Here is a 24179-nt window from a genome sequence, read left to right on the forward strand (position 1 = left end):
CTGTAACCAACCTGAACCCTGAATGACATACCAGGGACAAGTTCTGGCCAATACCAGGTGAGTGGCTGTTTGCTGGTAACTGCCTCCTCTGCTGCTTCTTCCTGGGTGAACAGACAGAGATTGCAGGAGCAGATCCTGTCACTGAGGAGGGCAGAGCAGGACCATGGGGAAGCTTGGCGCCTCGAGGACATTGCTGAATCCCCACAGCAGCTCTGGACTGTTCCGTCTGTAGGAGAAAGATACCATCACATGCTCACAGGTATTTTATAACTAAGAGAAACTACATGAAGCATTAAGCATGAGCTGTGCACAAAAGGAGCCATGGACAATGGTGACTGTGGTCAGTATTACTCTTTGTTAGGACATCGATACCTCCCAGGACCTCTTGCTGAGCGGGGGACACTGGGACAAAGACACAGAGCGTGAGGAGATGGGTTCCTCCCTGGAAACCTGAAGGTCAAGCAAACAGCTGCTGATGAATATGACTGGATCTGTGTGTGTAGCATGTTAAACATTTACAACAGGGTTTATATCTCTGTCTTTCTAAAACCCTCACTTATAAAACATTTAGTGTTGGTGTGACCTATGTCACACTGTTTAAGGGGATTTAGCAAAAATGAGTTTGGGAAAACTAACAAAACCCCACCTTAGGCTGCCTGCTTTGTTCAGCTGAGGAGTCAAAGGTAGTGGACAAGTGTTTGTTCACTGTGGGCTTGAATTCTAGTTTTGCCCTTGACTAATTTTCTTTCTTTCCTTCCTTCCTTTCCTTCTTTCCTTTTCTTTCTTCTTTTTCTTTTCTTCTCTCTCTCTTTCTTTCCCACAAGAGCGATGTAGGCTCCCAATAGCACATTCAAATAACACTCAGTGCACTTAGTAAGAGTGAAATTCTACACACCTCTCCAACTTATCCTGCAGAAATAATGCCAGCTAGAAGTCTGCGTTGAGGCAAATCTTGCTTTGTTTTCAAACTTTAGTATCTGCTTTGATTGTTAATTAACATGTTCATTCTCTAAACTCTTTTAAAGCAAAGCCTCTAACTCCACTCTGTCCAACAGCCTTTCTCCACGTGTTATCATCCAAAGTCTTTCTTACCACTCCATAACCGCCTCCAGATCATTACCAGTATCTTCTATTAGGATTTACACCATCCTGGGCAACTTCAGGATGTATCTCAGGTTTTCTCTTTCCATTCCAGGTTCTTATATGTCAATCAGAACGTCCCTATTACTCCGCTGCAGGATACTGAGGCTTGTGTCCTCATCTGTTAGCACTGATTGTGCTCTAGACCTTGTCATCAGCATGTGGCTCTGTTCCACCTTCAAGTTGTCACTGTTTCCTTTTTGTTCTTTCTCTCCCCCGACTCCTGCTCTGCTTTACCCTCATGGAAATGTCTATGTGGGCAGTGCCTGGGCTTCACTTCATCTGTTTCACCCACTCTTGACTCTGTGATCAGCTGCTTCCATGCTGCCTTCCCCACCACTCTGATGACTCCCCACCCAGCCCTTGCTGTACACACCATACCAGCCCAGACCTGGATTGCCCCCACAACTGCCTTCTCAGCTCCTCTTGTGGAAACAATGCAAAGATCCAGAAGTTCATTAATGCTTGGCTTTCAATGGACCCCTGCACTATCTGACCATCCTTCCAGTCTGCTCTTGCTCAGTGGCTCTGATGACTCTCCTCTACTTATACTGAATATTCATTCCTACCACAGTGCCCTCATTCTTGGAAGAGGTCCTTGCATCTTATTTTCTTGGGAGGAGCCAGGAACCTGGTCTCCATTTTTAAATCACTCTGTTCATAGAAACACATGTTTTATTAAACTGCAAAAATCTTGGAGCAGGCACCTGTTATGCACCACTCCACCTTCTTTCAGCCATACTTGTTTTCTACTCCAGTCACCGCTGTGGTAAATAGTTCTGCCATGGGTCCCACCAGCTGTGCCTGAAGGCAACCTGCAAGTACCTCTTGCCTTCTATGCTAAGGCTTCTCTCTTGTCATTTTGGCTTGGAACAAGGCAGACAACCCTTGGCATCCTCATAAACACAACCTGGAAGTGCTGGGGAGTTAATGCTTCATGGAGTATTCTTTGACCAGTGGAGGGTGCAGACACATTCTGCCTGTTTTCTCACACCACACAGACAGTCCTGAGATGTGTGTCCAATGGCCTCTCAGGTGCCTTGTGGGGTCAAGCAACTCAATAAGAGAACTTCCCAGTGTGTCACTCTCCTTCACTGCTGCTTCTTGGGATCACAATCTTAGCAAAAGATTTGCAGATATGTGTTTTTCTCATGTTCTTGTCTCTGAGGAAACCAGGCTAAGACACATCCTTTGTTCTTCTTTCCAGATTCTGAAATATTTTTCCTCCTCTGAGCTAAAAACCAGCCCTTCCCCTTTCCTGAGATGGTTTTCTTCTATAGTGATATCCTCACCTCCTCCAGTAAGTAAAATCTTGATAGTTTTAAGAGATGTAGAATTAAAAAAATTTTTTTTGAGGATCTCTCTTGTATATAATTGTCTCCATAAAATAGAATACCGGAAACTCCAAAGTGATGTCTTAAGCCCCTAAAGTGGTTTTATAAAGGCCTCTTTCAAGGCCTTAATCTACTTATGCTCTGTGTGGTTCTTGACTATTAGCCAACCCTTCTATGGTCCTTGATTCTGTGATTTTTCTCTCGTGTTTACTTAATAATTACATCATCTCTTTCTCTCCCTATAGCTCTTCTTTCTCTTTCCTTTCAGCACTATCTAAAGGTCATAACTTTTTTCCTATCTTCTTTTACATTTCTTCTTCATGAATTCCAATCCCTTGTTTGAATAATCCTAAAGCTACCCCCACTTGGAGGACAAACCCAACACAGCAGAACTCAACACAGGAATGTCATCTTCTTAATACTTGGTAATCCATCCTCAGCGAGAATACCTCCAGAAATGAAGGTCTTACCTCTTTACATGGCAGATTTTTTTCATTTCTAGAGAGTGCTTCTGTGTAAAATGGTTTGTTATATATGGTTGACTCTGTCTCCTGGTAATGAGATATTGTTTCTCTGCCTTCCAAAGCAGCACTGAAAAAAATCTGCCCTCTTCTTTTTAATAGTCCTTTGCAATACTCTGTTGTCTCATACTAAGCTCCCTTTGGTCCCTCAGACTTGATGCCCCAGAAGCATTTTTTATTTTTCCTTCTCCTTCAGTCCAAAGAGCAAACAACTGCAAGTCTTGTTTTGAAATTTCTTCTGCAGAAATAGCATATTTCAAGGTAAAAGAATGAAATATTCTAAAAATGACTTCTCTCAAGTTAATTTATAAAGATAATGCAATAATGATAAAAATTCCCACTGCATTTTTTCCAAAAGAGTCAGTGCGAGTATTCTGAAGATTCAACTGAGATAATAAAAATATTCCAAAAATGAAGAGTGATAAGGAGAGATTAGCCATATGAATCATTAAAACAAAGTTAGAGTTATAAAAATGGTATGGTACTAACTTGGGTGTATGCAGATAGATCAATGGAACATCATAAACAGTGCAGAATTATAGTTTATTAAATATATAACTGTGAAATCTAAAAGAAGACAATAAGTATCAATGAAGAAATTAAAGATTACATAACAATGATTCTGGAATCGCTGGCTGCGAATTTAGAGGAAAATCCAAATTTAGATGGTCACTACAATTGGATGAAGTCCATATGGGATTAATAGATTTAAAAAACAAAGCCATAGAAAAATAGGAAAATTATTTGAACAGTGATCAAATTTCTGAACACTGAGAAACTTTAAAGATAAGAAGTATTGATGGTGCAGCCACTTTGGAAAAGAGTCTGGCAGTTCCTTGAAATGTTAAATGCAGAACTACCATATGACACAAGCAATTCCATTGCTAGGTATATACCCAAGAGAAATGAAAACGTGTTCACATGAAAACTTGTACACGAGCATTCCTGGCAGCATTATGCATAACATCAGTGGACAAATGGATTAATGAAATGTGATATATTCATGTGGCAGGATATTATTTGGCAATAAAAAGGAATGAGGTACCAATATACGCTGCAAAATGGATAAACTTTGAAGACATGTAAGTGAAAGAAGCCAGTCTGAAAGTACTACATATGATATGATTCCCTTGACATGAACTATCCAGAGCAGGTAAATATATACAGACAGAAACTACATTCTTGATTGTGTAGGGCTTGGGGTTGAGTGAAATCGGGGGTGATTGCTAATGGTTGTGGGTGGAACCCCACAAGGATAAAAAAGTGATAAAAAAAAGTTCTGAAATTAGGGACACGTGGGTGGCTCAGCGGTTGAGCATCTGCCTTTGGCTCAGGGTGTGATCCCAGTCTGGGATTGGGTCCCATATTGGGCTCCCTGCGAGGAGCCTGCTTCTTCCTCTGCCTATGTCTCTACCTCTCTCTGTGTGTCTCTCATGAATAAATAAATAAAAAATCTTAAGAAAAAAGTTCTAAAATTGATAATGAGGCTGGTTGTACAATTCCATGGATGTGCTAAAAACATTGAATTTATTATTTTAAATGAGTGTATTAGGAAGTATAGGAGTTATATCCATAAAAGTGTTGAAAGAAGAATTGAAGTCAGCAAGGAAAGTATCAACTTATTACATTCCAAAAATATGAATCTTATCCTAAATCCTTTCTTGAATGAGATAGAAGTGTACACTATTCACAAGGCAGGGAGCTAAAATAAAGTAAGAACTGAAAAATTCTGTTTGTACTTTCTCCCCCCTGCCCTTATCACCTATGTATGGTAAGACTCATTAAAATGTTTTGTAATCATATTTCACAGGATCGTATTTCAATTCAGTGAATCAAGTCTTTACATTTCTTTTTAGAGTCTTCACCTTCGTGTCCTACATAACACACCTTGTCCAGCAACCCCCTGGTGAACTCCCAAGATGTGACTCTTCATTTCCAAAGTGAATCCACTGGATATTAATACTGTAGGTAAGGAATAATGATCCCAACTTAAACTTATTGGAGAAATAAAGAAATTTCTGCAATGGGCACTTTAAGTGTGCATTTTGCTTATTGAAACCAACCAGCATGTCTTCAAAGAATAACACAGAGCATTTTACAATTAAGCCCAAGATTTGGAGTGAAGAATTCAGATGTTACTGCTTTGCTGGCTCAGGCTGTTAATACTGCGCTGGTTCTTCCCATAGGTCGCCTTCATTAGGTATCACAAAGCTTCATCTGTGGTACAGTGATGTCATACTCCTTCCCTTCAGTTGTGAAGTCTGTTTGTTCAGTCTTCAGGTTGATTTCTGGAGTATTGAGAGAGATTTGACGTCTATTTAGTTGTGTTTGAGGGATGAGACCAGCGTAGGGTCCTCCTACTATGCTGCCATCTTAGCTCCTCCCAAAAGCAAGACGCCGTACTCCCAACACAGGACAATCTTCTTCCATATTCTCTTGGCAAATCCATTCAACATTCTTTAGTTTTTCAAGTAGAACTCCTTTGCTTTTCCAACTTGTCAGTGGTTTCAATACATTGACCTGTTGCATTGATTTGGCTGCTTTGTTATTTCCATTACCTAAGCCAAGATTCTTTCCCTCCAAGCCAGAACCTGTATTGAGTTCTTTGTTTCCAAATGGAGCCCTGGGAGATGCATGGTTGGTTTATTCAGAACTGTAGCAACAAGGGAAGGTGCTCCTGTCATACCTTGACCTTGCCTAGCAAATACAGTAGGGTCACAATCTTTGCCATTACACTTTGCATCAAGATTTTTTTGAGCCACTGGCTAAGTTTAAAAAACTTGAGACTTTCCTTTCAATGACTTTATCCACAAAAGAATTTTTTGTCAACCTTCATTCTCTTAAAACCTACTTGTCATATCTTCAAATTCTGGGTATATTAATGTTCCAGCCTACCTTGGAGTTTAATTTATCCAAAGCAATATAACCAGGGAACAGCATATTCACAAATGGACAGTAAGCAGCCTCCAAGCACAATTGTTCAATTTTTGTCAGGGCCAACTGCAGAGGCACATTCATCCAAGCCAATATCACCTCCTCTTACTGGAAGCAGACTCAGAATTGGAATATAAAAATGGAATGGCATCCTTTATGCAGTGGTTATAGAGACATATTTTAGAGATGCCACAGAAGTGGGTGACTGGCCATTTAGAAGGTCATCATCACTCAGGGTCTAATCTAACTTTGAGTTACAAGAAACTCAATTTTTTTTTCAGCGAATGTGGACCTGATCATGCTCTGAGGAACAAGCTCATGCTACTCAAAGCCTTAGGGGGCTGGTGTATAAGCCTGGTGAGGTAATGTGAGGCACGGGGAAGAAGGGAAAAGGAAATGGACAGTTTATTAACTTTTTTTGCAAAAATCCCAGCTTGCAAAGCACATGTCCAAGAGGGAGGAGCCTCTTAGGATATTTGGGAGACAAACTGGCACAAATATTTAAACAACCAGTATAGTAGAATGTGTAGATTTATGTACCAGATGGAGAACCAGTGATTAGAGGACACACTGGCCTTAACTTCCTGAATCCCACCAAGCCTGTATGTTCAGCTGAGCTGGGCATCTGTTGGCAACCTGCTGAAGTGTAGGTGGCTGGAATCCACAGTTCCACATCATGGTGTGTTCTGGGTGTCAGCCAGCCAGATGGAGAGGGCCCTGGCTCAGGGGGCTATGACAGTGTGCAATAAAGATTAGGACTCCATTGCCCAAGAGAAGGTGTCTTTGGAACTCTGTGGAGGACTGCCCTGGTTTAGTGGTGTCATCCTTCACTATGTCCCACATTTCCACTTAGTCTTGGGTCTCATCTAGTTAAATACCCACTTCCTGATATTTGCTAAACTATCTGGATCAGGAGCATCCTCTGACCTGCTTGGATCACTTAATAGCTAAGCTGGCAACCTTCTCCATCTCCAACATCCCATCCCCAAGCCCCCCATGAATTTCTGGCCAAGCACTCCACCTACTGGTGACACTTGATTCTCATAGACTGAGATCTTAAACCCAGCTGTCCCAGTACTTGACCAAACCAACACTTACCTTGAAAGGCCTATTTTAGAGGGGTTGCTCACACTCCCTTTATCCTATTACTACTAGAAGTTTCAAACTATTGACAAGAAAATCAATGTTTGTTACGGGCATTATCCGTGAAGCAATAGGAGATTAATTAATTAATTAAAAATATTTTATTCATTCATGAGAGACACAGAGAAAGGCAGAGACATAGTAAGAGGGAGAAGCAGGCGCCATGCAGGAAGCCCAATGTGGGACTCCGATCCTGGGACTCCAGGATCACGCCCTGAGCCAAAAGCAGACGCTCAATCGCTGAGCCACACAGGCATCCTAGAGATTAATTTATTTATATACCAGATACTGATAGGGTGAAACCAGAAACAAAATCCAGCTTCTCATCTTGGTAGGAAAGAGCTCAAGTAGTCAAGAAGGTGGCAAGAAAGGCCATCTATACTCCTTATTCAACCTTGTCCTAATTCCAACTGATTCCTCTAACTTATAGTCTTCAAATCTGTGATTTGGTTGTCTGTTATAAATCCTTAAAGTTTACTGAGAAGGAAATAGCAAACCCAGAACTTTGCAGATCATTAAACTCCCACTTGGGTGACTTGTCCAAACTAATGTTTTTACAAACTCCTGGAGTCCTACTAACTTTAGATGACAAGGCAGTATTGCTAGTTGGTTAGTCAGAAATGAAATTTAGGTTCAATTCACAGGATTTTTTAAAAAAATCAATTCTTCAGTATTTTAAATACCATCTTGCAAAAGCAGGCAATGCTGAAAATATATTCAACTGGCTGATACAGCTAGAATGATAGTAATAAATTTTCTAATGAAAAGGATGGTAAAATAGTAAAACTAGCACAGAAAAACCACACCTTTACTGTGTCAAAAACATAAAATGTTGTAGATACGCAATGTTACTGGTTTTAGCAAGTGAACTGTAATCCTGTACATTGCAGTTTGTCAGTCTTTGAAAAACATGACATAAAAGTAGTATGGAATTAAAGAACTACTTTTAAAAACGAAGGAATCATAAATACTTGTAAACGAGGAGTATAAAGGAAAGTCTTATTGCAAAGTCTGCTGGACCTCTAAGAAATCTGTTTCACTGTTTCTGATTTCTATGGCATCTTACTAGAAAATGTGCCTCCAAGCAGAGAAAGAATACATCATCTGGGCCATACTTGCAGCATCAAGGTTGCAGATTCTGGTCCTTGATCAACTGAGTTTTGTTGGACACCCATGATGCACGCACATTTTATAATATGGAAGTGTAGCAGAGAGAAAGAAGGCAAAAACACACCTCATGGAGCTTATGCTTGGTGGAGGCAGTTTGGTGGTGGGATGGGGGGACATACACAGATAAAATGATTGATTGAAATGATTGATAGAGCAATTCAACTCATTTATATTTGTTTGGTTTTGATGAGTAGATCTTGAACTCTTGTCCTTCCATTATGTTTTTCTGTTATTTTTCCTTCTTTGTTACCTTCCAGGATTGAATGGCCTTTCCTTTCCTTCCTTCTTAAAATTTCTGGACTTTGTTAGGCAGAGATTTGCCAAATAGAACACACTTGTCTCTTGTAACCGGGTGTAATTACTTCAACAGAAAACAATAACAGCAACAAAAACCCATAAAGCACTTAGTGTCAGGCGGTTTTCAATGCTTTATGCATATTGCTCATGTAATCTTCTCAACAATGCTTTGAGGTAGGTTCTGTTATTACTTTTTTAAAAATACTGTATCTATACACAGATAATCTAAACTTCCTACTCCTGTTCTCTACTTTCTCTTAGGATTGCCAGAAGTAGTTAAATCTCTGTGGCAGCTTATCATAAAATTTTTTATCATATCATAAAATTATAGCATATTTTAGCTATATCATTTTAACATATCATATTTTAGCATATCATAAAATTTTTTGGCCACATGCCTCCTCAACTTTGTTCAGGGGCCTTCCTTTCGCAGAGAGAAGACTCCAAGTGCCTCCCAAGTCAAGAATGTCAGCATTAGTGAGGATCTATGAAAACACTTAGATTAGAAACATATTTATTCTGAACTGAACTTCATGTGATTTAAATTTTATTGGCTATATTTGGCAAGATAGTAAATGCTACAGTTACAACCCCCTTCGCTGCTGCTGCCTTTTGAAGTCAGGATCAGCCCTGGTGGCTCTTGTGCAGGGTAGAACATTCTGCATTCCATCAGTTTTTAACTTTTTAAACTTTCAGGGGAGGAGTTCAGACACATGGGATTATAACCTAATGTGGTGAAGTTCTCCAACTTGTCCACTGGATTTATTTGGATTCCTTCTTTGCTGCTATGACCTACAAACAAAATGGAGGAGAGTTCTGAAAAAGACTTCATCAAATTCTTCTATTATTATTCTGATTTTTCAGATATGGAAACTAGAGAACAGAGAGTAACTTGCCCAGGTTCTTTTTTTTTTAATAAATTAATTTTTATTGGTGTTCGATTTACCAACATACAGAATAACACCCAGTGCTCATCCCGTCAAGTGTCCCCCTCAGTGCCCGTCACCCACTCACCCCCACCCCCCGCCCACCTCCCCTTCCACTACTCCTAGTTCGTTTCCCAGAGTTAGGAGTCTTTATGTTCTGTCTCCCTTTCTGATATTTCCCACACATTTCTTCTCCCTTCCCTTATATTCCCTTTCACTATTATTTATATTTCCCAAATGAATGAGAACATACACTGTTTGTCCTTCTCTGATTGACTTACTTCACTCAGCATAATACCCTCCAGTTCCATCCACGTCGAAGCAAATGGTGGGTATTTGTCATTTCTAATGGCTGAGTAATATTCCATTGTATACATAAACCACATCTCCTTTATCCATTCATCTTTCGATGGACACCGAGGCTCCTTCCACAGTTTGGCTATTGCGGACATTGCTGCTAGAAACATCGGGGTGCAGGTGTCCCGGCGTTTCACTGCATCTGTATCTTTGGGGTAAATCCCCAGCAGTGCAATTGCTGGGTCGTAGGGCAGGTCTATTTTTAACTCTTTGAGGAACCTCCACACAGTTTTCCAGAGTGGCTGCACCAGTTCACATTCCCACCAACAGTGTAAGAGGGTTCCCTTTTCTCCGCATCCTCTCCAACATTTGTTGTTTCCTGCCTTGTTAATTTTCCCCATTCTCACTGGTGTGAGGTGGGATCTCATTGTGGTTTTGATTTGTATTTCCCTGATGGCAAGTGATGCAGAGCATTTTCTCATGTGCCTGTTGGCCATGTCTATGTCTTCCTCTGTGAGATTTCTCTTCATGTCTTTTGCCCATTTCATGATTGGATTGTTTGTTTCTTTGGTGTTGAGTTTAAGAAGTTCTTTATAGATCTTGGAAACTAGCCCTTTATCTGATACGTCATTTGCAAATATCTTCTCCCATTCTGTAGGGTGTCTTTTAGTTTTGTTGACTGTATCCTTTGCTGTGCAAAAGCTTCTTATCTTGATGAAGTCCCAATAGTTCATTTTTGCTTTTGTTTCTTTTGCCTTCGTGGATGTATCTTGCAAGAAGTTACTGTGGCCGAGTTCAAAAAGGGTGTTGCCTGTGTTCTCCTCTAGGATTTTCATGGCATCTTGTCTCACATTTAGATCTTTCATCCATTTTGAGTTTATCTTTGTGTATGGTGAAAGAGAGTGGTCTAGTTTCATTCTTCTGCATGTGGATGTCCAATTTTGCCAGCACCATTTATTGAAGAGACTGTCTTTCTTCCAGTGGAGATAGTCTTTCCTCCTTTATCGAATATTAGTTGACCATAAAGTTCAGGGTCTACTTCTGGGTTCTCTATTCTGTTCCATTGATCTATGTGTCTGTTTTTGTGCCAGTACCACACTGTCTTGATGACCACAGCTTTGTAGTACAACCTGAAATCTGGCATTGTGATGCCCCCAGATATGGTTTTCTTTTTTAAAATTCCCCTAGCTATTAGGGGTCTTTTCTGATTCCACACAAATCTTAAAATAATTTTTTCTAACTCTCTGAAGAAAGTCCATGGTATTTTGATAGGGATTGCATTAAACGTGTATATTGCCCTGGGTAACATTGACATTTTCACAATATTAATTCTGCCAATCCATGAGCATGGAATATTTTTCCATCTCTTTGTGTCTTCCTCAATTTCTTTCAGAAGCGTTCTGTGGTTTTTAGGGTATAGATCCTTTACCTCTTTGGTTAGGTTTATTCCTAGGTATCTTATACTTTTGGGTGCAATTGTAAATGGGATTGACTCCTTAATTTCTCTTTCTTCAGTCTCATTGTTAGTGTATAGAAATGCCACTGACTTCTGGGCATTGATTTTGTATCCTGCCACGCTACCAAATTGCTGTATGAGTTCTAGCAATCTTGGGGTGGAGGCTTTTGGGTTTTCTATGTAGAGTATCATGTCATTGGCGAAGAGGGAGAGTTTGACTTCTTCTTTGCCAATTTGAATGCCTTTAATGTCTTTTTGTTGCCTGATTGCTGAGGCTAGGACTTCCAGTACTATGTTGAATAGCAGTGGTGAGAGTGGACATCCCTGTCTTGTTCCTGATCTTAGGGGAAAGGCTCCCAGTGCTTCCCCATTGAGAATGATATTTGCTGTGGGCTTTTCGTGGATGGCTTTTAAGATGTCGAGGAAAGTTCCCTCTATCCCTACACTCTGAAGAGTTTTGATCAGGAATGGATGCTCTATTTTGTCAAATGCTTTCTCTGCATCTAATGAGAGGATCATATGGTTCTTGGTTTTTCTCTTGCTGATATGATGAATCACATTGATTGTTTTACGAGTGTTGAACCAGCCTTGTGTCCCGGGAAGAAATCCTACTTGGTCATGGTGAATAATTTTCTTAATGTGCTGTTGGATCCTATTGGCTAGTATCTTGTTGAGAATTTTTGTATCCATGTTCATCAGGGATATTGGTCTGTAATTCTCCTTTATGGTGGGGTCTTTGTCTGGTTTTGGAATTAAGGTGATGCTTTGCCCAGGTTCTTGACTGCTGGTGAGTCCTGGAGCTCAGATTGGATCTCACGCAGCCTGGCTCCAGAGCCTTTCCCCATCTGATGTTATAAGGTTATTTTTTATATTTTCTCCTGAACATTTTAAAGTTTTACTTTGCACATGTGATTTTTTAAAACATACCTATAATTAATTTTGAGCATAATATAGATATTTTTTAAATGGATGTATAATTGACATATGTTATTAGTTTTAGGTGCATAACACAATAATGATTCAATGTTTGTAGGTATTTCAAAATGGTCTCCATGATAAGTGTAGTTAATATCCATTATCATACAAATTTGAGAATTTTTAAAGTTTACTCTCTTATAAACTTAAAAATGTGCAACAGAGTATTACTAACTATAGTCACCATGCTGTACATTAAATCCCTGTGACTTATTTTATAACTAGAAGTTTGTACCCTTTGATCCCTTTTACCAATTTCTTCCCCCCACTCCCCACCTCAGTCAACTACCAATTTATTCTATGAGCTCAATTTTATTTTGCTTTTTTAGATTCCACATTTAAGTGGGACATCATATATTTGTCTTTCTCTGTTTGATTTATTTCACTTAGCTTAATGTCTTCAAGGTCCATCCATATCATTGCAAGTAGCAAGTTTTTATTTTTTTCCATGGCTGAATGGTATTCCATTGCACATATATATCACAACTTCTTTATCCATTCATCCATTGATGGACATTTAGGTTGTTTCCATGTCTTGGCTATTGTAAATAATGCTGCAGTGAACATGAGGGTGCAGATATCTTTTCATGTTAGTGTTTTCATTTTCTTTGGATAAATGCCTAGAAGTGGAATCATACAGTAGTTCTATTTTTGATTTTTTGAGTAACCTCCATATTATTTCCATAGTGGCTGCACTAATTTACATTTCCAGCAACAATGACCAAGGGTTCCCTTTTTTCCCACATCTTTGTCAGTGTTTATTACTTTTTGTCTCTTTGATAATAGTCATTCTGACATGTGTAAGGTGGTATCTCATTGTGATTTTGATTTGCATTTTCCTGATGATCAGTGATGTTGATCACCTTTTCATGTATCTGTTGACCATCTGTGTGTCTTCTTTGGAAAAATAGAATTAAAATTATTTAAAATGGGATTGGTTGTTTTTTAGCTACTGAGTTGTAGTTCTTTATATGTTTTGGATAGTAACTTCTTATTAGATACATGATTTGCAAATATTTTCTCCCATCTAGTAGCTTGCCTTTTCATTTTGGTTTGATTACTATGGCTTTATAATATAGTTTGAAATCAGGGAGCATGATGTCTGTAACTCTCTTCTTCTTTGTCTAGGTGTCCAATTTTACAGGAAGACCTCATTTTATTGTGTTTTGAAGATACTGCATTTTTAAAAAAAGATTTTATTTATTTATTCATGAGAGACAGAGAGAGAGAGAGAGAGAGAGAGAGAGAGAGAGAGGCAGAGACACAGCAGAGGGAGAAGCAGGCTCCATGCAGGGAGCCCGACATGAGACTTGATTCCGGGTCTCCAGGATCAGGCCCTGGGCTGAAGGCAGCACTAAACCACCACCCAGGCTGCCTGATACTGCATTTTTTACAAATTGAATGTCTGTGGCAACCCTGTGTTTATCGAGTCTATTGGCACCATTTTTCCAGAAGTGTTTGTTCACTTTGTATCTCTGTTTCACATTTTGGCAATTCTCGGCATTTCAAGTTTTCTCATTATTGTCATATTTGTTATGGTGATCTTTATCAGTAATCTTTGGTGTTACTATTGTAATTGTTTTGAGGTGTCACAAACTACTCATTCCAGACCAGAGAACTTAGTTGTATAAATGTTGTGTGTTCTGACTACTCCACCTACAGGCAGTTCCTGTCTGTCTCCCTTTCCTTTGGCCTATTCACTGAGACACAGTGTTGAAATTGGGCCAGTTAATAACCCTACCATGGCCTCTAGGTGTTCAAGCAAAAGGAAGAGTTACACATCTCTCCCTGCAAATCAAAAGCTAGAATGATTAAGGCTAGTGAGGAAGGCACGTTAAAAGCCAAGACAGGTCGAAAGTTAGGCCTTTTGTGCTGATTAGCCAAGTTGTGAATAGAAAGGAAAAGTTCTTGAAGGAAATTAAAAGTGCTACTTCAGTGAGGACACAAATGAAAAAAAAAAAAAAAAAAAAAAGCACCACAGTTGAATGGTCTGGATAGAAGACAGAGCCACCCACAATGTTCCCTTAAACCAAAGCCTGATCTGAGAGCATGGCCCTGACTCTTCAATTCTGTGAAGGCCAAGTGAGGTGAGGAAGCTGCAGAAGAAAAGTCTGAAGCTAGTAGAGGTTGATTCGTGAGGTTTAAGGAAAGAAGCCATCTCCGTAACATAAAAGTACAAAATGAGGCAGCAAATGCTGATGTAAAAGCTGCAGCAAGTTCTCTAGAACATCTAGCTAAGATAACCAATGAAGTGGCTACACTAAGCAACAGATTTTCAATGTAAACAAAACAGTCTCACATTGGAAGAAGATTCTATTTAGGACTTTCATAGCTAGAGAGAAGAAGTCAATGCCTGGCTGCCTCTTTTGTTAGGGGTTAATGCAGCTAGTAACTTTAAGTTGAAGTCAATGCTGATTTTCATTCTGAAAATCCTAGAGCCCTTCAGAATTATGCTATATATGCTCTCCCAGTGCTCTGTGAATGGAACAACAAAGCCTGGATGACAGCTCATCTGTATACAACATGGTTTACTATTTAAAGCCCACTGTTAAGACCTACTGTTCAGGAAGAAAAGATTCCTTTCAAAATATTACTTGCTCATTGACAATGCCCTTGGCCACCCAAAAGCTCTGATGGAGATGGATGAGATGTTGTTATCATACCTGCTAACACAGCATCCACTCTACAGACCATGAACCAAGGTGTAATTTTGACTTTCAAGTCTTATTTCAGAAATACATTTTAAAAGGCTCTAGCCACCATAGACAGCAATTCCTCTGATGGATCTGAGCAAAGCAAATTGAAAACCTTCTGGAAAACATTCACCATTGTAGATGCTATTAAGATCTCATTCATGATTCATGAGAAGAAGTCAAAATATCCACATGAACAGGAGTTTGGAAGAAGCTGATTCCCATGCTCATAGATGACTTTAAGGGGTTCACGACTTCAGTGGAGGAAGTACCTATGGATGTGGTGGAAATAGAGACAGAATTAGAAGTGGAGCCTGAAGATGGAACTGGTTGCTGCTGTCTCATGATCAAACTTGACCAGGTGAGGAGTTTGCTTCTTACGGATGAGCAAAGAAAATGGTTTCTTGAGATGGAATCTACTCCTGGTGAATATGCTATGAAGATTGTTGAAATGACCACAAAAGGTTAAGAATATTACAGAAACAGTTGATAAAACAGTGGCAAGGTTTGAAAGAATGACTCCAGTATTGAAAGAAGGTCTGTGGATACTTTCAAATAGCATCACATGCTATAGAGAAATTAAATTGTTCATGAAAGGAAGAGTCAATGGATGTGGCAAGCTACATTGTTTTCTTATTGTAAAAAATTGTCACAACCACCACAGCCTTCAGCAACCACCACCCTGGTCAATCAATAGCCATCAACATCAAGGTAAGATCCTCCAGCAAAAAGATTATGATTCACTGAAAGCTCGGATGATGGTTAGCATTTTTTTATCAATAAAGTATTTTAATTTTTTAAAAAAGATTTTATTTATTTGAGAGGGCTGGGGGAGAGAGAGAGAGAGAGAGAGAGAGAGAGAGAGAGAGAGATAATGAGAGGTGGGAGGGGCAGAGGGAGAAGCAGACTTTCCACTGAGCAGGGAGCCCAACTCCAGGCTTGATCCCAGGATCCTGAGATCATGACCTGAGCCCAAGACAAACCCTTAACTGACTAAGCCACCCTGATGCCCCAGCCCCTGCCCCACTCCTGAGAGCCCGAGGAAGGGCAAATGGAGAACCCCGGGTCCCACGGCTCAGGGAATCCTGGTGACTTGGGAGCTTGCACCAGGTGACCTATGACTGCCATTACCTCTTGCAGACCTGCCCCAGCTCCCTGAGCACCCAGCCTGCGCTGCCATCACACTCCGCTCAACCATCCACACCAGGCTGGCTGCACCTCCTGTACCTCTACCGGCTGGCTGGGTCCCCATGCACTTGCCTCACCTTGGGTGGCTCATCTCACCACCAGAGCTCCATTTGCTCAACAAGAAAACAAGCACATGGGATCTGCTCAGAGCAGGCATTGTCCTAAGCACTGAGCCAGGGTCACAGCCTGACCTCCTACCAACTGTGCACAGCGAATACTATTGATTAGCAATCGTATTTTATGTAAGAGAAACTGAGGCACAGAGAGGTTAGGTGACCAGGCCAAGGGTACACAGCGTGTGACGGTGCCAGGAGTCAGACTCTGAACCACCAGGCTGTGCTGGGTCAGCAGTGAGGATGCTGGTCCAGCCACCAAAGAAGACCCAACGTGGAAATGATCACACGCAGCCAAAAGGCAAGAGGCTTCCAGAGGTGAAGCTGGCTCAGAGCTTCCACTCTGGCCACCCTGCCAGCCGACAGAGTGCAGCCTCTCAGTCCCAGTGGGGACGTCAGGGCCAGCAGGGGACGAGGACCACAGCCTCAGCACCAGGGCCGCTGGCTGCGTGCTGGGCTCCGAAGCTGCTGCCGGGAGGCTCGGTCACGGGTCAGGCCCTGCTGAGGCCACCGCCAGAGGGTCCCTCCCACGGTAAGAACCAGCTACAGGCCATTGGTGGCTTGAGAGCTTTCATCCCCCATCATCTCCCTCCTCCTCCTCCTCCTCTTCCACACCCCCTTCCTTTCCCTGCCCTGCCCTGGCCCTGGCGAGGATGTAAGCTCAGGGGGCCCAGAGGCCTCACCGCGTGCACCTGTCCAGGGGGCAGACTCAGTGCTGCTTGGATTCAACGTCGGCCAGCGAGCAGGTGCCCGTTGCGATCACTTCTTAGCTCCTTGAGCTCCCTCTTGGTCAGTACAGCTGCCACCCAGCCTTCTGGACCGCTTTTCTCATGAAGAGGCCCTCTGGCGACAGTGGCAGGTGCTCCTCCCCAACTCCTTGCCTGCGTCTTTGGCCGGCCTCCCGCAGAGGCTGCGGATCTGACACGTGCGTGCAGCTCGTGCCTCGCCACAGGCTGGCCAGGTTCCTCTCGGGTGCAGGTGCCGCATTTCCTCCTCCGCCAGTCTTCTCTGAAGTTGCAGGATGTGTTCTTGGTGTAATTCAGGCAGAATTTGAAGCTGCAGCTTTAGCCGCTGAATCTCCCTTTCAAGCTGTGAATTTTCACGCTGCAAAGATGCTTCCTCAGTTTGGAGACTTTTTATTTGTCGTCTAAGCTCTTCATTCCCTTCGCTTTTCTTCCCACGCTTGTCTGGCTAGTTCTTGATGTTCCTGGTCAGAGCTCTGAAGGGACACACTGATCCCAGCATCATCAGTGACACCCTTGTGCCCGATGGGCAGGGTGATCGCTGTGTCCTGCTCCCCACTTTTGCTGGACTCCCTAGGTCCCGGCACCCTGATGATCTGCAGGGAGGTCAGGCGAGGGGCGGCCTGCAGCCCAGGGCCTGTGGGCTGGGACTGGCTGGATCTTTTTTTTTTCTTTTATTTATTTATGATAGTCACACAGAGAGAAAGAGAGAGGCAGAGACACAGGCAGAGGGAGAAGCAGGCTCCATGCACCGGGAGCCCGACATGGGACTCGATACCGGGTCCTCAGGATCGCGCCCTGGGCCAAAGGCAGGCGCCAAACCGCTGCACCACCCAGGGATCCCCTGGCTGGCTGGATCTTTCGGGACGCCTCCATGCCTGCTGTCCACTGCCCCAGGCTTTTCCCCCCCTCCTTTTCCTGACCTCTTTGCTTCCATCTTGAAATTCCTTGGTTGAGCAGTTCTGGACTTTCTGGAAAATGAGTGTTTTTACTCAAATGATCCATTATTTTCTTCCAAAGTTGTTCTCCATCCTTCTCTGATACCCTTAAGATGGGTTTTTTTTCACCAGTGACTTGGGGAAGTTTAGGAGGCTGGCCCATCTGTGCCTTTTTCAGAAAGTTGACAGTGTCCCGAAGTGAGAGCCTGCTCAGGTTTGCATTCATTGCTGACGAGCAGGTTTACAATGTGGGAGGACTGGCCTCCACCCCGGGCGGCCTGAGGGCATCATTGGCTGGTGTCATCTGTCCAGTGTTCTCACTGCCTCCTCCACGGGCTTTACCATGGGAAGAACACCTTTTGCCCAGCGCCTTCATACTTCTTAGAGTGAGTCGTATCTTCTCTAGGAAAACCAGCACCACAGTACATACCAGCATCGCCCCAGGGAAACACAGGGACACTTGGGCTATGTCCCCAGCTTCCAGAAATCACCAGAAGTACATGCGACATGAGCTCCAGGATGAACTGGAAAGAGAATCCGGGGGCCAAAGGTGGGCCCTCCATGGCTGCGTAGGGCTCCACAGCTCTGCCTCCGAGTGCCAGCCCGTGGGCCACAGCTGACCACTCAGAACCCTATGGAGAGTTCCATCTCTAAGGTAACAGGTGCCTGGCAAACAGAGAAGATCAGCTGGGCTGGGGGAGGGGAGGCCAGCCACATTCTAGAGAATAGCTCCCCCCTAACTGCTCTGAAGTAGAAAGCACTGGGGGAGGCTGGAGGGGCCGATCCCAGCCTGGAGCTCACCATTCTAGGCCCCCGTGGCCTTCCTGCAAACCTATGGGGTCAAAGTAGGGCCAGACCATGTGCCTTTATGAGCACAAGAGAAGTCAGGGCAGAATGGTGGAGGTCCTTCCCCTGGATGAGTCTCTGGTTTAAATTGTCCTTCTGCTTTAGGAACTCTGGCGCTATCCACAAAGTTCCCAGGATCTTCCTTCTGTGAGGTTTCCTTTCTTCTTGTGTGTGGTCACTGTGGGCAGGCAGGGACCCAGGACTGAAAAGTATCCCCTAAGAGACCAAGAATCCAATCCTAACAACTCACAAGAAGTCAATTGGAATTGACAGCATCTTACAATTTCCTGGGTTTTCTGCGGAGGCTGCATGCTCCTGTTCAATCCAAGTGGTCCTATAAGGGGATGACTCAACTCCAGGGTGACCCAATGACCTGGGCTCCTTCCATTGTGTGACCCTCCACTGAAGCCCATACCTCCCTCTGTTTTTACTCAAAACTTTCTAAGGCTTGCTCTGCCAAGGCCTATGGGACACATATGATAATGTTCATTATTGCCCTTGTGATTTTCAGAAATCTCAAGTATTTTCTCTTCATTTGGGCCCATCAACTCATCTCTATTTCGACAATAATTTCTTGATAGCATATTTCCAAAACGGGATCACCAATCCAGAATACCACACCAGGAAGGTTTATTAACACCAACACCTATGTATTCTGAGCCCATGGGGCCAGACTAAGTGGAGTTTTGACAAGGAAATCACAGTATGTACATAGACAAGGGGAAAGTACCAGTAAAAATGAAGGGAATCCCAAACTGATCATAAAGGAAAAATGCCTTTATTCTCTCCTGATTTCCTTCCCTGTCTATCTCAGATTTCGGTAGGAAAGTAGCAATTACATTTGTTTCAATTCATTGAAGTATAACATTTAACATGGAAAGAAAATTATCAGAACTTTTTCTAGAAAATTTTAAATGTGATTCAGCCTAAAAGTGAGATGGCATTTGGGGCACCTGGCTGGCACAGTTGGTTAAGGCTCCGACTCCTGGTTTTGGCTCAGGTCCTGATCTCCGGGTCATGAGACGGAACCTGAGTTGAGCCCCACATTAAGCTCCAAGCTCAGCACAGAGTCAGCTTGGAGTTTCTCTCTCCCTCTACCTCTGCCCCTCCTTTGGAGTGTGTGCTCTCTCTAAAATAGATAAATCTCAACAACAACCCAAAATGAGATGGCACTAGAAACATTCGATCCACAATCATACCCATAGCTCAAGAAAAGAATTGGATACACTGTTTTTTCTTGCACTAGATGGCAATGTTTCTCTGCAAACCAAACCAGATTTGTAGGCTCTGGGACAAGCTAGTAGACTCCCCTAGGGGGTGCCCGCGGGCTCCCAGTAGTGCTCCTGACTCCAGGAGACAAATTAGAAGTGGTACAAGCTTCTGGGGACCAAGGGAGGAGAGTTGCCCTGGTCCCCTGAGGCTGGTGACCAAGAAGTAGGGAAAGTAGACAGAGAGTGAGAAAAGAGAAGAGAGGGGATACTCCATCACAGCAAACATCTCAGTGAAAACATAATAGGAAGCAGGGGCTCTTCTGAGCAAGTATCTTTGGACCTAGCTTTGGATTTAAGAAGGGAGCTTGGTTTCCTTCTCTTTGATGTACCACATTCATGGGCTTTCTTCACCCAAGGTGTTGGAAAGAATCCAAATGATAGGCAAGGCTGAGTTAGGTCTTAGGATGACTCAGCTGGGGGTCAGCGCACGTTACAAGATGCTTACCTTGTCATGTCACTGTGCCTCCTAGTTCAAAAAATCCTTCCCAGTACATTTCTTTTAGTATTGCCACTTTTATCAATAGATTTTATGGAGAGAAGTCCACGTTCAAAAAATTGTGCTAGCACTTTGACAGGTACAAAGAGGTACTTGGTATGTACTGAAGAAGTACTACGATTTTACCGTGTAAACATACTGGGTCATCAAAAATAATCCAATCAGCCCCTTGCCTATGAAGGGCTGTAATTTTCAAATATTTGGAACTCAAAATACATTTTCTAATTAACATTTTACATGATGATTAGTTTTCCAAATTAACCATCAGCATCACTACATTTTATCATTTCCCTCTATCATTTGGGTAATCTATGGTTATTATCAAAAATATAAACACAAAGGAAAATACTGGACTCTCCCCCAAATTCCATCTCCAGAGATGATCACTGTTAACGTTTTACTGTCAATATTTTTCTCTGTGCATTACAAAAAAACAGTCATTAATTTTTAATTACCAGAAGCATTTCCTTTCACCAGTAAAAATTCTTCAAACTGTGAACTCATTGATTTCTGACCCCGGTTTCTTTATCTGCAAAGTGAAAGTAATAAGAATCCCTATGACACAGGATTAATATAAAGGAGATAACACAGGTAACATGCTTACCATAGGGACAGGCACATAGGAAATGACCAATACTTAGTTTTTAATGTTGTTGTTACCATTATTGTGTAAACCTTTCTATTACAAAACGAATATTAAAAGTTTGAAAAATTCAAAGAAGTAAAATAACATAAAAATGATGTGTAATCCCACTACATGGAGATAATCATTGCTAACCTTTCACATTTATTTTTAAAATTTAACTTTCTTTCTTTCTTTCTTTCTTTCTTTCTTTCTTTCTTTCTTTTTCTTTTCTTTTCTTTTCTTTCTTTCTTTCTTTTTTTTTTTTAAGAAAGAGAGAGCATGTGAGCAAGGGGAGGGACAGAAGGAAAGGGAGAGAGAGAAAATCTTAAGCAGGCTCCATGCCCAGCCAGGAGCCTGACAGGGGCACGATCTCACGATCCTGAGATCATGACCTCAGGTGAAATCAAGAGTCGATGTTTAACAACATTTGGATGTTGAGTCACCCAGGTGCCCCAAAGATTTTTATTTTTTTAAGTTATACATATACCCAATGTGGGGCTCAACATAGAACCCCAAGATCAAGAGTCACATGTTCCACTGACTGAGCCAGTCAAGTACCCCAAAGCATTCACACTTTTAATGCTTATTTTTTAAAGTCCAAATAGGGATCATACTCTATGGTTTTTGTTTGCCGCTTTTTGACTTATAATCTCACCAAAATCCTAATTTTATTGGCTGGAAAATACTCTCTTGTAGGGATGTATTGCAATGAACTATTTCCCTATTACTGGATGTTTGAATGCCCTCTAATTTTTAGCTGTTATAAACATGATGCGATGGATATCCTAGATAATAAAGCTTCATCTGCATTTGGCTTATTTCTCTAGATGAGTGTCATAGAAATGGAACTATTGAGTTGATGTATATGAACTATTTTTAAATTCTTTTTTTTAGAATAAATTTTTTTCAACTCACATTTTGTTTTAAAGATTTTATTTATCTGACATAGAGAAGCAGAGAGAGAGAGAGAAAGAGAAAGAGAGAAAGAAGGGGGAGGGGTAGAAGGAGAGGGAAAAGCAGACTCTTTGCTGAGCAGGGAGCCCAATGTGGGGCTTGATTCCAGGACCCTGAGATCATGACCTGAGCTGGAAAGCATACACTTAGCCAACTGAGCCACCCAGGTGCTCCAATTTTTAAATTCATTGGCTAGATTCTCTTTAGAGTCTAAGTATACCATTATTTTTAAATTTTGGCTACTTCGGAAAGCAAAACGTACAATTCTATTTCACTTGGCCTTACTTTGATGATAGGGTAAGTCTTATTTTTTTTAAATTGTTCCTTTTGTCATATATCTGCCCTGTGAAATATCTTTTTTCCTTTGTCAATTTCCTTGTTGTTCTATTTTTTTTAAGATTTATTTATTTATTTTAGAAAGAGAGAGAAAGTATGAGTGAGAGGGGCAGAGGGAGAGGGAAAGAGAATCTCAAGCTGACTTCTGCACTGAGAATGGACACTGATGTGGGGCTCTGTCCCCACATGACCCTGAGATCGTGACTCTGAGATCATGACCTGAGTGGAAACCAAGAGTTGGACGCTCAACCAACTAAGTCACCCAGGCATCCCTGTTTTATTTTGTAACAAGTCAGTTTGTGTCAGGTTTTTATATAATACATATACCGATTTACTGTACTGGTCATAGTACTTTTCAGATTTTGCAATTTGCTTTTAATTGGTCTTACAGTGGAATTTTCTTGTGAAAAAGAAAATCTGTATTTGTGTGCGGTCAGACCTGTTCTATGTTTGTGTGTGTGTGTGTGTATGTGTGTGTGTGTGTGTGTAGTAGAGATGGGTTTCTCGTTTTGTTTTTATGCTTGCATGCATTCTTTCTCATCCAGAGATCAGTTTACATTTTCTTCTGCAATTAAAGAGCAATCTGTGGGGTGATGCTTTGAGACTGTGATGCTTCTGTTCCTCTAACAAAATTTGCCTATTGGCGTTAGTATCCGCTGAGAATTCTTGCCTGAATTGATGATTTCATTAGAGATTGCAATATGTACTTAGTGCTTTAAAATTGAACAATTTTAATCCATCAGGAATTTGGTTCGAATACAGGATGAGATGAAAAGTTCAGGGACACCTGGATGCTCAGTGGGTTACATGTCCAACTCTTAATGTCAGTTCAGGTCTTGATCTCAGAGTTGTGAGTTCAAGTCCTATGTTGAGCATACACTGGGTGTGGTACCTACTTAAAAAAAGGTTCAATAGACTTTATTCCTTCCAAGTATGGATATTTACTTTTTATTAATTGAAAAAGTAATATATGCGATAAAATGGAATAGTAAAAAAATAACAATAAAAGTAAGTTATCATCCTATCCCAGTCTTTCAGTTTCTTTGTACATCTGTGTGTATTCAGTTACTCAGTGTTTCCTGTTTCTTGTGTAACTTTCCAGAATTATTCTAATATGCAAGTGCACATGTAAGTGTGTGTGTGTGTGTGTGTGTGTGTGTGTGTGTCCGTTTTTACATAATGGAAACATACTATACAAACTGTTATGTACCTTGTTCCTTTCTTAACTTTTCTGAAGTCAATTTCTTATCTCAAGGGTACCTCAGAGTTTTTTGGTTTGAGGTTTTTTTTTTAATTTTTATTTATTTATGATAGTCACAGAGAGAGAGAGAGGCAGAGACATAGGCAGAGGGAGAAGCAGGCTCCATGCACCGGGAGCCCGACGTGGGATTCGATCCCGGGTCTCCAGGATCGCGCCCTGGGCCAAAGGCAGGCGCTAAACCGCTGCGCCACCCAGGGATCCCGAGGTTTTTGTTTTTGATGACTGCAGAGAGTTATGTTGTATAAAGGATGTATGTTTACTTGACCCATTTCTAACTTTATTATTTTTAAAGATTTTATTTATTCATAAGAGACACACACACACAGAGGCAGAGACACAGGCAGAGGGAGAAGCAGTCCTGCGGGGAGCCCCATGTGGAACTTGATCCCAAGACCCCAGGATCACGACCTGAGCTGAGGTAGACGCTCAACCGCTGAGCTGCCCAGGTGCCCCTCTAACCTTAAAACAGACTTTTGCAAGCTGGATTGGGGATGTGTCGTGTATTCTCCTTACTTTTCTGTG

The 24179-nt window shown here is 41.7% G+C and overlaps 1 protein-coding gene across 1 annotated transcript in view; it reads right to left on the reverse strand.

The window, feature by feature from the left end:
* C31H21orf62 (chromosome 31 C21orf62 homolog) overlaps positions 1–18497 on the reverse strand; it is a 43972-nt gene extending 25475 nt beyond the window's left edge. The window contains exon 1 of the mRNA XM_025449813.3: positions 16871–18497. The gene's annotated coding sequence lies outside the window, so the exon portion shown is untranslated. The remainder of the gene's footprint in view (positions 1–16870) is intronic.
* Positions 18498–24179: the final 5682 nt, after the last annotated feature.

This window comes from Canis lupus, chromosome 31 (assembly GCF_003254725.2).
Source record: "Canis lupus dingo isolate Sandy chromosome 31, ASM325472v2, whole genome shotgun sequence".
NCBI classification, from domain to species: Eukaryota; Metazoa; Chordata; class Mammalia; order Carnivora; family Canidae; genus Canis; species Canis lupus.